Below are 12,320 nucleotides of genomic sequence, written 5' to 3'. Positions count from 1 at the left end.
CCTCAGTTCCCACAGTCACTTGAACTTGAGGCCCCCTGTCCCCAGTCAGGGGCTCTCAAGGAATTTAAGGACTCCCAGAAGCAACTACATATCAGGGCAAAAGAAAATCTTAATAAAAGTTTCCTCCACAGATATTGGTGGAAAGCCTTAGCCCTCATATTAAACAGGTAACCTTGGGGGTGACTGGGTGGCTCAGTAGGTTGTGTCTGACTCTTGATTTCTGCTCAGGTCACGATCTCATGGTTCGTGAGTTCAAGCCCAGCATTGGCTCTGTGCTTGGGATTTTCTCTCTCCCTCTGTTTCCGCCCCTCCTCTCTCTCTCTCTCTCTCTCAAAATAAATAAGTAAACATTAAAAAGAAGTTTTTAAGGGGCGCCTGGGTGGCTCAGTAGGTTGAATGGCCGACTTTGGCTCAGGTCATGATTACATGGTTTGAGCCCTGCATCAGGCTCTTTGATGACACCTCAGAGCCTGGAGCCTGCTTCAGATTCTGTCTCCCTCTCGCTTTGCCCCTCTCCTGCTTAAGCTCCATATCTCTCTCTCTTTCTCTTTCTCTCTCAAAAATAAATAAACATAAAAAAATTTTAATAAAAATTTTTTAAAATAAACAGGTAACCTAGGGCAATAGGTTATGATTTCCCTATTTCCAGATTGAATTAATTTCCTGAGTGCCCAGGGCTTCAACTTTTCCCCGTATCCTGGAGAAATCACGTTCTCTATGTCCTAAATTTTGTGTCATGAGAAAATGCTCACCTGATAACATGTTTGCAGCTGATTATATTTTGGGGTCCATGAATTTTTAAAAATGTTTGTATTTATTTTGAGAGAAAAAGAGAGAGAGAGAGCAAGTGAGCAAGCTGGGGAGGGGCACAGGGAGGGGGAGAGAATTCCAAGCAGATTCCTAGCTGTCAATGCAGAGCCCTAAGTGGGGCTTGAACCCAAGAACCATGAGATCATGACCTGAGCTGAAATTGAGAGTTGGAAGCTTAATCGACTAAGCCTCCCAGATGCCCCAGGGAACATGAATTTTTTTAAATAAAATTTCTACACAAATGATTATTCGTTCTTTAAAAATCAGGTAATGGGGCACCTGGGTGGCTCAGTTGGTTAAGCTTCGACTCTTGATTTCAGCTCAGGTCATGATTTTAGGTTCAGGCCCCACTTGGGCTCTATGCTGACAGCAAGGAGTCTGCTTGGGATTCTCTCTCTCTCTCTCTCTCTCTCTCTCTCTCTGCCCCTCCCCATCTCTCTCTCTCAAAATAAATACACTTAAATAAAAAAAGATAAAACTATTTAAAGCTTTAAAACACCTATGCAGAGAATTCATTCTAGAAGAAAATGTGTATTCTAGTTCCAAGATATGGATTCTTACAGTTCTCTGGAAGTCTGATTACATGAACCGCCTTCTCCCTCTGATTTTGTTTTATCTTTAATTACAGCCTCCAACACCCTCTTCATCATTCATTCATTAACAAACATGGCAGAATTAATTATTATTTGATCAATAATTATAATTATTTTAATAAGCATATTGCAAGTGATTAAGTAACTAATAATATGATTAAAGTTAATGAAAAATAATTATCTGTAATAATTATAAGCAACCACTTAGTAATTAATAATGAAATAAAAAATTAATTTTGGCCTTCTTTATTCAGGATTCTCTAAAAGGTCTCCCAATAGATATTACTGCTTTGCCAGTTGGCCTTATTTTCTTAGCAACCCATGAAACTAGACTTTTAACCCCGGAAACATTCATCAGACTTGAGAGACACAATGCAGACACACAGAATGAACGTCTCAGGAGGCTGTGCATGCCCGCTTGGCACGTATGTAATCATTATAAATCATCTCACAGAAATTTCCATGCATTCTCAGTACTAGTTAATAACTAACTTTATATGAGAATTTACAATGGAGTTTTTTGCTGGTGTTAGGTCATTTGAGCCTCACACGGGATAGGGAGAGCAGACAGGTGAGGAAAGTGAGCTGTAGAGAATTTAAATTGCAGAGGAGATTGAACTTCAATCTTCACCCCGTAAATCCCACACGTTTCCTGCTATTCTGAGGAGTCCGTTTCTATCGCACTGGAGAGTATGGCTTCAAGAAGGAGCAGGGCACAGGGCTTTGCCACACTTCGCTGAATTAGCTGATGAAAGTTCTTCAGGGCGAAGAAGCCAATAGCACACTCAGCTCTCCGTTCACAGGAAAGCTTGGATATCCTCAGCCACGGCAGAACTACGTTTCTAATTGAACAGCGAGGGTCCCACATCACGCACATGAGTGTCTAGGACAAATGGCTGGGTTCTGTCACTGGAGGTGATTATCCGGTTTTAGTCCAGAAATTAAACACGATGTCATGGTCCAACCGGGCACACCCGGTCTTCCACACGGACGGGCTTGCCGGTTGTGAGTTATTGTGAAGGGGCGGGTCCTCAAACGGGTCTACAGAATTCAGAAAGTGGGCCTCTGGCAGGTAAGACAAAGAATCCTGAGGCTTTTCTGAGCCTGGCTTCTTGGGTCTGAAATTGGAGGAACCAAGAAATGCTTTAAAGGATTCTAGGTGGTAGGAGTTCAGTTAAGACCCCAGGGTCTGGAGGGCAGCTTGCTGCTGGTACCCTGGAGATCACGGTGGTGTATCTCCTACTTCAGGATATTCGGAATTCTCCGTGCGTTCACAGAGAGCTGCCATCCCGTTCCATTAAGCCCTTCCAGTTCAACGGTTCCGTGTTGTGTTAGCTGTGTAAAGTGGGTGGGTGAAGAAACACGGAGGGAGGGTATTCGCAGAAGGGCCATACGCCTATCCTCGCGCCAGGCTGTTAAGTAAGGGTGAGGTGGTGGTCCCTAAAGCCCGGGCTTGCGGTCAGCAGACCTCAGGGAGCAAACCTGTGGCAGAGGGTCTGCTGCCCTTCTCAGTCAGCATCGGAGAAGACATGGGATTTCCCAAAGCCGGCACCTTTTGGTGGTTCTGTTACTCTTTCGAGGCCAAGCAAGACAGACACGCTGTGCACCCATGTAAACAGAAGGTAACGAGTTCTTCTTTTTCTCATGGCCTCTTCCATGCCCACAGCAGGCCGAATGCTCTAGCCTTATGGGAACCACCTCCCCTCCCCCCCACCATCTTTGATTATCAGGGTCTGAATTTTTAGCCTTTGTTACTGTGGGCTGCACTTTGCAGTATCTTCAAACACCGGGATACATGACATGAGGTCAATAGATGCGAAATCTTCAGTCTTTGGTTGTTTTGAAATAATTTCATAGGAAAAATTCTGGAGAACGGACCCCTTAAAAATCACGAGCAGACGTTTCCTGAGAGATCAAGCTTAAATTGTTCTTTGGGGCAGCCTGCTCCCACTTAACGGGGCCCTCACCATTAACCAGATGGAACTGTGCACTGTCCTGGGGACTCTGTCTTTGCCCCCTTTTGGCGGCACTGATGGAAGACGGTACAAAGAGAGAAGCAACGATTCCTGGCTCCGTAAGAACTTAGAGCAAGTTGCACCGAGACCTGCACTCTTGCCTGGACTGTAAGTGGCTGGGTCTTCCTCCCTCACAGTTGTAGCGTTCTCTGTGCAGTTGTTCCTAAGGGCTGGAAAGCCGATGGCGGCCCTCTGCGAGAAGGACAAGCAGACAGGATCACCACCCCATGCCGGAGGATTGGATGTCACCAGAATGGGCTTTGGCCCGGCACTCCCCAGATCGGATTCCTGGGGTCCACTGAGTAAGCATGATCCCACCAACTCTACTGCCTGTAGGGACCAGGCAACAATAGAAACTGTTAACAAGAGACTGGGTGGGATTCTGGCAGATTGGAGAACATGGGTCCCTTGGGAGGGAACAGCCACTTCCGAGCTGGAGCTGGGTGCTGACCCGCAGTTAGAGGGGCCGAGAGTGTTGCTATGTCTTCTTATCTGAGATGAGATGGAAATCTTGATTGTTTTTTCGTGTGAAATATCTCAACTGGAATACTGATAGCAGTTCAGGTTTTTAAAAACCGCTTTGTAAGTTTATGACATTGAAGTTGAGGGTCTGTTGTCTCAACACTCTGCTGTCATACATCATCTACATATTTGTCCCTGACAACGCTAATAACATTGACCTGTAGGGCTCCAACTCTCCCTCTTCCTTCCTTTCCATCTCCTGGGGCTCAGAATACATGGCTTGCTGAATTCCCCTGAGCATCCTGTGAGGTGGGCAGGGGTGAGAGGCTTCAACAGCTTTCTGCGGCAAAGCGGGTCCCCAGGGCCCGATGAGGGCACCCCTAGCCCTCACTCCTAGGAGGTGCCCCTCTGGGCATGGGGCAAAGCCTCCCACTGCTGCAAGGCAAGCCCTGCTGGGGTGACACAGGACACGTGGCGTCCACTGCATCAGTAACGACACTGTCCAGAGGTCTACAAGAGGAAGTGAAAGGAAAGCCCATCAAAACCCATCCAGAACAGCAGGGAAATTCCATGTAGCCAGGGTCTACCCACACCACTGGTGGCAGCCGGGCTCCGCAGAGAGGCCCAGCTCTGTAGCTATCTTGCAGAGCCTCTGTGCATGGGCTGCCTTAATGTGCTGATGCGAATGTCAATACCAGCCCCTGTCATAATCTAAAGGTCAGCAGATGTGTCCTCTGGCATGTGGGGCCTGCAGGGGCGCTAGTACTGGAAACACCTGCAGTGCTGAGACTGTGCCCATCCAGTTGGCTTCTGCAGGGCCCCGGGCTGGGCTGGAACAGTGTTGGAGAAGCCCTCTGCTGATGGTTGCGGGCCCCGCCAGTGGGCTCTCCTTCCCTGCCCTGCAGAATGAGTGGTGTTAGCCAGCTTTCCCTCCTGTCGTGAGCACGGTGTTCAGGGCAACCACGTGTCCTCTGAGAGGTGATAGAAATAATGAGAACAGGACGACAGGCCCAAAATAGACTTTACTTTGATCAGACCCCATATGTGCGTCATGCCGTGAAGGGAATGGCCCGGGATCTGGAGCCTCTCCGCTGCCTCCTGTCCCCTTTGGGGAATGGTTTCTCTGGGGAACCTTATTCTTTCAGGATCCTGTCTGCCCGCTGATTCTCCCCGATGGTCTTTATAGCCTAGTGCAATTTGGCTTTAATACACCAGAGAAATATGAATGGGAACAGAAACACAACACAGATGTCCACAGCCTCTTCCCTTGTGTCACAGAACTACGTATGTGCTTTGAGCTAGTGGTTTTGAGGAATGATGAAAAACATGTGGTTTTACCCCAACTTCCAAGAATTAGAGGCAGATTCTAGGAGGGTGGGGACTGCCTGAACTTAAAAATAGTAGCACAACACATCTGGTGAGGGGATATTACTGCCCATTAAAAGGACAAAATAGGAGTTGGTCTGTGGGGTCGTGCATATACGTTCCCAGCTTTCCCGGTGAGGCCCAGCCCTGGGGGTGCTGCCTTCCCTTGACGTTGAGGACTGATAAAGAATTCCTCCAATTTCTAATGTTCACAGAGAACAGTGAACCTCCTGGTGGTGAGCCATATCTCCCTGGAATGTATCCTCACTTTGCCAGAGAGAAGTTTCTAGAACTAAGCCTGACCATGCACGTTACTCCCCCGTTTAAATGCACTCTTTGGTTCTCAGACTCAGCAGGTTGTACCAGACCCCTGATGTTCAGGCTCCTGCTTATCTCAGAGGTCCACATATAGTCCATATAGTTTTCCCTTGCTGTTTGGTTTCGTTCTGTTCCAATTCTCTTTTTCCGCTTGACTAACTCTTACTTCAAGATTCAGGTTATGGGAGATTTCTGGGATGACTGCCCAGCACTGCCCACCCTATCTGAGTTAAGGGCTTGGCACTCGCGTAGCCCAACCGCCCATGTGTCTGACCTGGCATTAAGCATGTACTGTGAACGGTCTTTCTCATTCTCTTGTGTTTTCAATCGCATTATGCGACCTTCAAGTGCGGGGAAGCACATCTCCTCTTTGTTCTCCTGAGTACAGGTTTTTCTACCAGTAAAAATGTATGGAGCTCTCCTTATGCCTTAGTTGCTATGCTAAGCTCTACGGATGCGGTGGCAACAAACAAACAAAAAACATGCAGGAATCAGGACATGATTGCCCCCTGTATTAGTTTCCTAAGGCTGCCAGCACAAAGTTCCACAGACTGGTGGCTTACGCAACAGAAATGTATTGTCTCACAGGTGTCGGCGGAGAGGAACATGACTGGCATCAGCCTGCAGGAAGCTCACAGTCTCGGAGGAAAGCCAGACCTGCAAGCCAATCAGTAATACTGAGTGACAACGGCCACACTACACACCGGAGCGGAGCAGGGGCACGGGAAGCACAGAAGCCAGTCCTCGGGGGAATGCTGAGCAAAAAGGGAGCAAGAGTGAGAGAGGGGGCCGGTTGCGAGAAAAGCTGCTGAGTGGATTTGGCTGAAGTCCTTCTGCCTTGAGCAGAGAGGGCCCCCAGGGGAAGTGGCTCTAGATCTTTGTACAAAGGAGTTAAGAGGCTGTGACCGCACCTACCCCGCTGGGTGTACTCTTTGGCTTTTTTTTTTTTGGTTGAAACGTAGAATTCATGTTTTTGTTGTTGTTCCTGGTGAGGGGATGTGGAAGAAGATTGAGCTAATAGTCACAAAAGCCAGCCACGATTCTCTCCTGTGGGCTACCCCTAGGGATGGAAACCTGGAGGGACTCTGTTCCCAGGCACAAGGTTGTAAACAAGTGAATAGAATAGAAATAATGGCAGGGGGTGTAAGAGGAGGGGAGAAGGTGACTGGAGAAGGTTAGGAGGAAACAGAGGTTGGGACTGATTGCCTGAGGGTGCATATACCTCCCTGTGGAGTCCCAGGAAGGTCACCCCATGAGGAGGTGGGGTGTGACCAGGGGGACACAAGAAGTCTGCCTAGGACTGAACACTTAGTGGATTGCACAACCCTGAGAGTAGAATGATGCTTCTTTGTGGCACGGGGGTGGGTGCATTTGCTTTTCCAGTCACCTGTCGGGCTTGGGTGCCAGCCAGAGAAGGGACCATGAGGGCTGACTCCCTATATGTGGTTAGGAACCCTATTCAGAGTCTTTTTTTCTCACCTGTTGTTTTCCTAAACCTCATATCAGCCTCGTGAGATAGGTGTGGCCGGGATTATTGACTCTGCTGCAGGTGAGAAAACAGAGAGGCTAGGCCAGTGGCCAAGGACAACCAGGGGTGATGGAGCTGCTCCTACACCCAGGCTGACCTCTCCTTGACCTCTTTCCCCCCAGGGGCTCACTCCTATTCCAGTCACGGTCAAGGAGACGGAGTGCCTAATCTTTTTGCAAACCGTGGAAACAGGATTGATTAAACTGGCAATAACTTTCCACTATACCCTAGGAAAACAAAATACAGAGAGCACCAAGTCTAATGTGCGGTCGTACGCAATGGAATACTTAGAAACGGCGGAATGGAGGCCCCCGGGGGGCTCAGTCCGTTAAGTGTCTGACTCTTGGTTTCGGCTCAGGTCATGAGCTCAGTTTCATGAGTTCAAGCCCCGTGTCAGGCTCCGTGCTGGTGCCCTGAAGCCCGCTTGGGCTTCTCTGTCTCTCTGCCTCGCTCTCTGCCCCTCCCCAATCCACACAGTCTCTGTCTCTCTCAAAATAAATACATAAACTTAAAAAAAAAAACAAAACAGTGGAATGGATGTACACGCGACAGCACGGTTGGATCTTACGAAGGCAGTGCTGAGTGAAAAGGGTGAGAAACGGCAGGAGGTACAGGACGCAGTTGGCTTTAGGTCAATTAAAGATACAGGCCTACACCCACAACTTTCTTTAAATGGGCACAAACAAAAATTCATAATCAAACGTGTTTCAGTGGTTATCTACGGGGAAGTAAGCAGTAAAAGCTAATAAATAACCAAAGGAAAGACCTTGTCTGGACCGATAATGGCAACGTGTCATGAATTCTATATCCTCAACCTCTGTAGCCAGAGATACGAAACCCGCCGACAAATAAACAAAACCAAGACAGACCCCTCAAAAATACCGCAAAGAGGTATGAACTGTGAACTTCAGCTTTGCTAAAGCCTTACGCTTTGTTGGCAGTGAGTGAAGGAGGAGGCGGGGGGGATGGGAGGGGGTGGCAGGCAAACCAGTGCCTTTCCTTCTGTGCATTCACCTCACAGAACTGTTCCCGGTGTCTCCTCAATGAAATGACTTACAACACCCATCCATCCACCCCTCCCTGCATCCGTTCGCCCATCCCAAACATTTATCAAGGGTTCCTAAATGGAAGAGCCTCTGCTTGGCCCTGGAAGGGACAAAGAGGTAAAGAAATCGGATCTTCCCTGGAGACGTGTTTTATCCGGTTTAAGTATAAGATGTCAGGGACTATGTGAATTTGGATTTTAAAACGTGCCTATACAGAGAGCTAAAAATAGTACTAAAAAACCTCATTTTGGTCCACTTCCCTTAGTTACAATATAGAAGCTGGGGAGAGAGAACTAATACTTGGGATGAGATAAGTCACGTTGCTGATTTTACGATGGAAACCCCAAAGCAACTGAAAATTGCCTCTAAATGAAAGGTTAACCTTAAAAACAAAACAAAACAAAACTATTCATTGATTTATTTCACTGTGATGCCAGTTAGGGTTCTGAGCATTTTCAGTCTTTTGCTTCCATGGTGTGAATGTATGAGGAAGGTGACTAGATTATGCCCATCTTTACAGACAGAAAACTGAGGGTGACACTGAGCAATTTACTCAAGGTCACACAGTGATGAAAAAGGGATTTGAGCCCAGGTAATTTCAAATCAAAAGTATTTTTATCCCTTACTTACATCAGGAGGCAGTGACTTTTTTTTTTTTTTTTTCTATTTAAAGCTAGATAGTAAATACTTTAGGCTTAGGGTCACAAGTCTGTGTTGACTACTCAGCTCTGCTCTTGTACTGCAACTGAATGGGCATGACTGTGGCCAGGATAGTCATGCTGCCCGCATTCTTTCTGGGCGGACTTTCTCTCGTCCTCACAGGTATGCTCTCATTAGTGTTCCAACAAGGTCTCCAGGGGGAGCGTCTGCACGCCTCTGGAGAGCTCTCTCTGAAGGCACCAGCTGTTCTGTCCTGGAGCTCAGAATCCCATTGCTCTGCCCCAGGCAGGGGCACTGCTGGCCTCAGAATACACGTTGTATTTAATACATTGCATAGATTGTTTTAAATCAGCTTAGCCTTTCTTCAAGCCAAGGACAATTTCCCTCCACTTTAATGGTTACTTCTTCTCCATGGACACCTTTTCCTTGTACTGGAAATTCTAACAGAGGATCACAATCCCTTTTCTAAAGTATCTTTGTGTTTTTGCTTTGTTTTGTGTGTGTGTGTGTGTGTGTGTGTGTGTGCGCGCGCGCCTTTTGAAAAATAAATTTCCAGGGGCACCTGGGTGGCTCCATTGGTTAAGCGTCTGACTTTTGATTTTGGCTCAGGTCATGATCTCACAGTTCATAGGATTGAGCCCCGAGTTGTGTTCTGTGCTGACAGCATGGAGCCTGCTTGGGATTCTCTCGCTCTCACTCTCACTCTCGCTCTCTCCTTCTCCCTCTGCCCCTCCCCCTTTCATGCTCTCTCTCTCTCAAAATAAATAAACATTAAATAAATAAATAAATAAATAAATAAATTTCCAGCCAACACATTTATTGGAAAAACATAACTTGAACTGATGTGAGACTACTTTTAGTTACTAAAAAATACTAGTGTGAGGGGCACCTGGGTGGCTCAGGTCATGATCTCATGGTTTTGTGGGTTCAAGCCAGCCAGCCAGCCCAGCTGTCGGGCTCCATGATGTCAGCACAGAGCCTGCTTGGGATTCTCTCTCTCCCTCTCTCTCTGCCCATCCTCAACTTGTGCTGTCTCTGTCTCTCTCTCAAAATAAATACATAGACTTAAAAAAATTAAAAAAAGATAGTAGTGTGTGAATATTCCAAATATTTTGGTGCTGAAAATGTTTGATTTCTGAGTACTTCCCATGTCCTTCTGGGGATATTATATAGTATGTACTATAACTATATAAATGTATGTAATGTAAAATGTATGTAAGAAATATATGTGATGTACATAAAAACAAATACATAGATACGTACAAATATATATAATATTCAGTGTTATTTCTAAAAGCTGAAACAATCTAAATTCCCAAACTTCTTCTGGCTTCGATGTTTTCAGATAAGAGACTGTAAATCCGTAATCATATGTCTACTCTCCTGGATCTACCCTCAAAGCTAGCTTTTTCCTCAGTATTCCTCAGTCTTTGCATTTTTTCCTCTAAGTTTTCGTCTCTTCCTCAAGCAACTGAGCCACCCAGGTGTCCCTCCACATTTTGAATGAACATTATCATGCTCGATAATAAAAGCCACTATTTATAGAAAATTGTATTAGTTCCCTCCTGCTGCTGTGATAAATTGCCACAAACTTAGTAGCTTAAAACTACACAATTCTATTATCCTATAGTGGTCCTAGAGGTCGGGTGTGTGTTGTGGGAATAAAATCACGGTGTTGGCCAGGTTAGTTCCCTCTGGAGACTCCAGGGTGAGTCCCTCCCTTTCCTCTTCCAGCTTCTAGAAGCTGTCGGCATTCCTTGGCTTGTGGCCACATGGCTTCAGTCTCTGCCTCCATGGTCACATCACTTTCTGCTACTACTCATTCTGATCTCCTACCTCTCAGGTAAGGGTCCTTGGGATTGCACCAGGCCAGCCTACAGAATTCAAGATAACTGCCCCATTTTAAGAGTCTTGGTGTAATTACCCCTTTAGCCATGCAGGGTAACAGTCACAGATTCCAGAGATTAGGACATAGACATCCCAATCAACCACCAAATGCAACTGTATTCCATACACGATGCTCACTGCTCACTGACATATAGATAATGTCACAACGCCCTGTAGTGTGAGTGTGATAGTCAATATAAGTGTTACATTCAGTTTGCAGATGAGAAAACGGAGACTCAGAGATATTAAATAACAGGTGTCACACACTCTCTAACGGGTAGAGATAGAATTCAAAGCCAAATCTGCGCCACTAAAGGTCATGCTCCCTTAATAGCTGTCAATATCCCCATTTGACAGATGAAAACCAACCATCATTGAGAACAGCCCTACACAGGTCAGGGAAGCATCAGTGACTTTATGAAATCTTCTCCCTATTTGCACAATTCTTGCAAGTAATCCAGAAATCCGGGCCAGTATGAATCATCAATCTTCACTTCATGAGAAGGAGCATCTCTCCAAGGCCGAGAGCATAGACATGACTATAGAACACAGTGGAACTCACGACAGAAAATCACCACAGTGTTGAAGGAAGGAGATCTCTGCCGCTTTTCCATCTGGGGAAATACCGACGGAGTTGTGGAGGGGTTCTCTTGGTGCACTGAGTACATTCTGTAATGTCCGTGGAAAGAGCGTGGCTGCGTGTCTCTATGTGTTTTGCAGTCATTCCTGTCTTCTGGTCTCAAGGACATAAGCACAGTCATTTAGTTAACTACCGGAGCCACGGACTCCCTTTTCTTTGGTAAACACTGCTGTGAGGTCTTTCTGCTTCCTTTTTGCAGCCATAGTAACCGTTGTTGGGTAATCCAGGGTTGCTAGACTCCTCAACTGGAGGGAGATTTTTTTTAAAACCTAATGTCATATCCAGGCAGGACAAACAAGAAAGGTCCTTTTAACCATACCGGTCTCCTTTACAGCTATGGTGTTTTAGAAGAAATTTATATGCTCTAATATGCCTCTTCGTACTATGTGGGAAAGTGTAATTCACACACAGATATCGGTCTCAATTCTGAGAATAAGTGGAAAAATAATGATTGGAGCTATTACACATAAAATGCTTATTAGGCCAGGATCCAGTTAATCCTCACACCTGCCTTAAAGTGGGTACTAACATGATTGCCATTTTACAGAGGACAGAGTTGACGTTTAGCAGTTTGGGCCCCGCGTCAAAGCTGTGTATCGGCCAAGCTGAGGTTGGGGTTTGAACCCACAGCAGATGATTCCAGGCTAGAGTCAGGGCTGTAAAAGGAGCTCGCTAGTGCACCTTAGGTCTAGTTTACATACCGTCTGCCATTTGTGTGCATTCCATTACCAACTAGCTTTCTAGTTCTAGAGAGAACACCATGGATAGGTTCTTCAACTCCTCATTGAGTGAGGTTTTCCCTAGAAAATACGGCCCTTCAAGAAACAAGTAAAATCAAGGCAAACTTTCTCTAATGGGGAGAAAGGGAGGATTAACTGCCCAAAGAGGGAAAAGTAAAGGGCTACAGGTCCCCCCCAGCTGGATGTGGTGGCCACATGTTCCAGCCCATGTGACAGCAGAGACAGCCCCGGGGCCGTAAGCGGTCCCGGCTCCTCT

General features: G+C 46.4%; 1 long non-coding RNA gene across 1 annotated transcript in view; it reads left to right on the top strand.

Annotated features, from left to right (window-relative positions):
- Positions 1-11,400, top strand: part of LOC123585099 — a 41,660-nt gene extending 30,260 nt beyond the window's left edge. Inside the window, exon 3 of the long non-coding RNA XR_006705904.1 lies at positions 11,042-11,400. This is a non-coding gene — a long non-coding RNA (uncharacterized LOC123585099). The remainder of the gene's footprint in view (positions 1-11,041) is intronic.
- Positions 11,401-12,320: the final 920 nt, after the last annotated feature.

Source organism: Leopardus geoffroyi, chromosome B1, assembly GCF_018350155.1.
Source record: "Leopardus geoffroyi isolate Oge1 chromosome B1, O.geoffroyi_Oge1_pat1.0, whole genome shotgun sequence".
Classification (NCBI taxonomy): Eukaryota; Metazoa; Chordata; class Mammalia; order Carnivora; family Felidae; genus Leopardus; species Leopardus geoffroyi.
The sequence above is the reverse complement of the archived record's forward strand: the minus strand, read 5'-3'. Positions and strand labels throughout refer to the sequence as shown.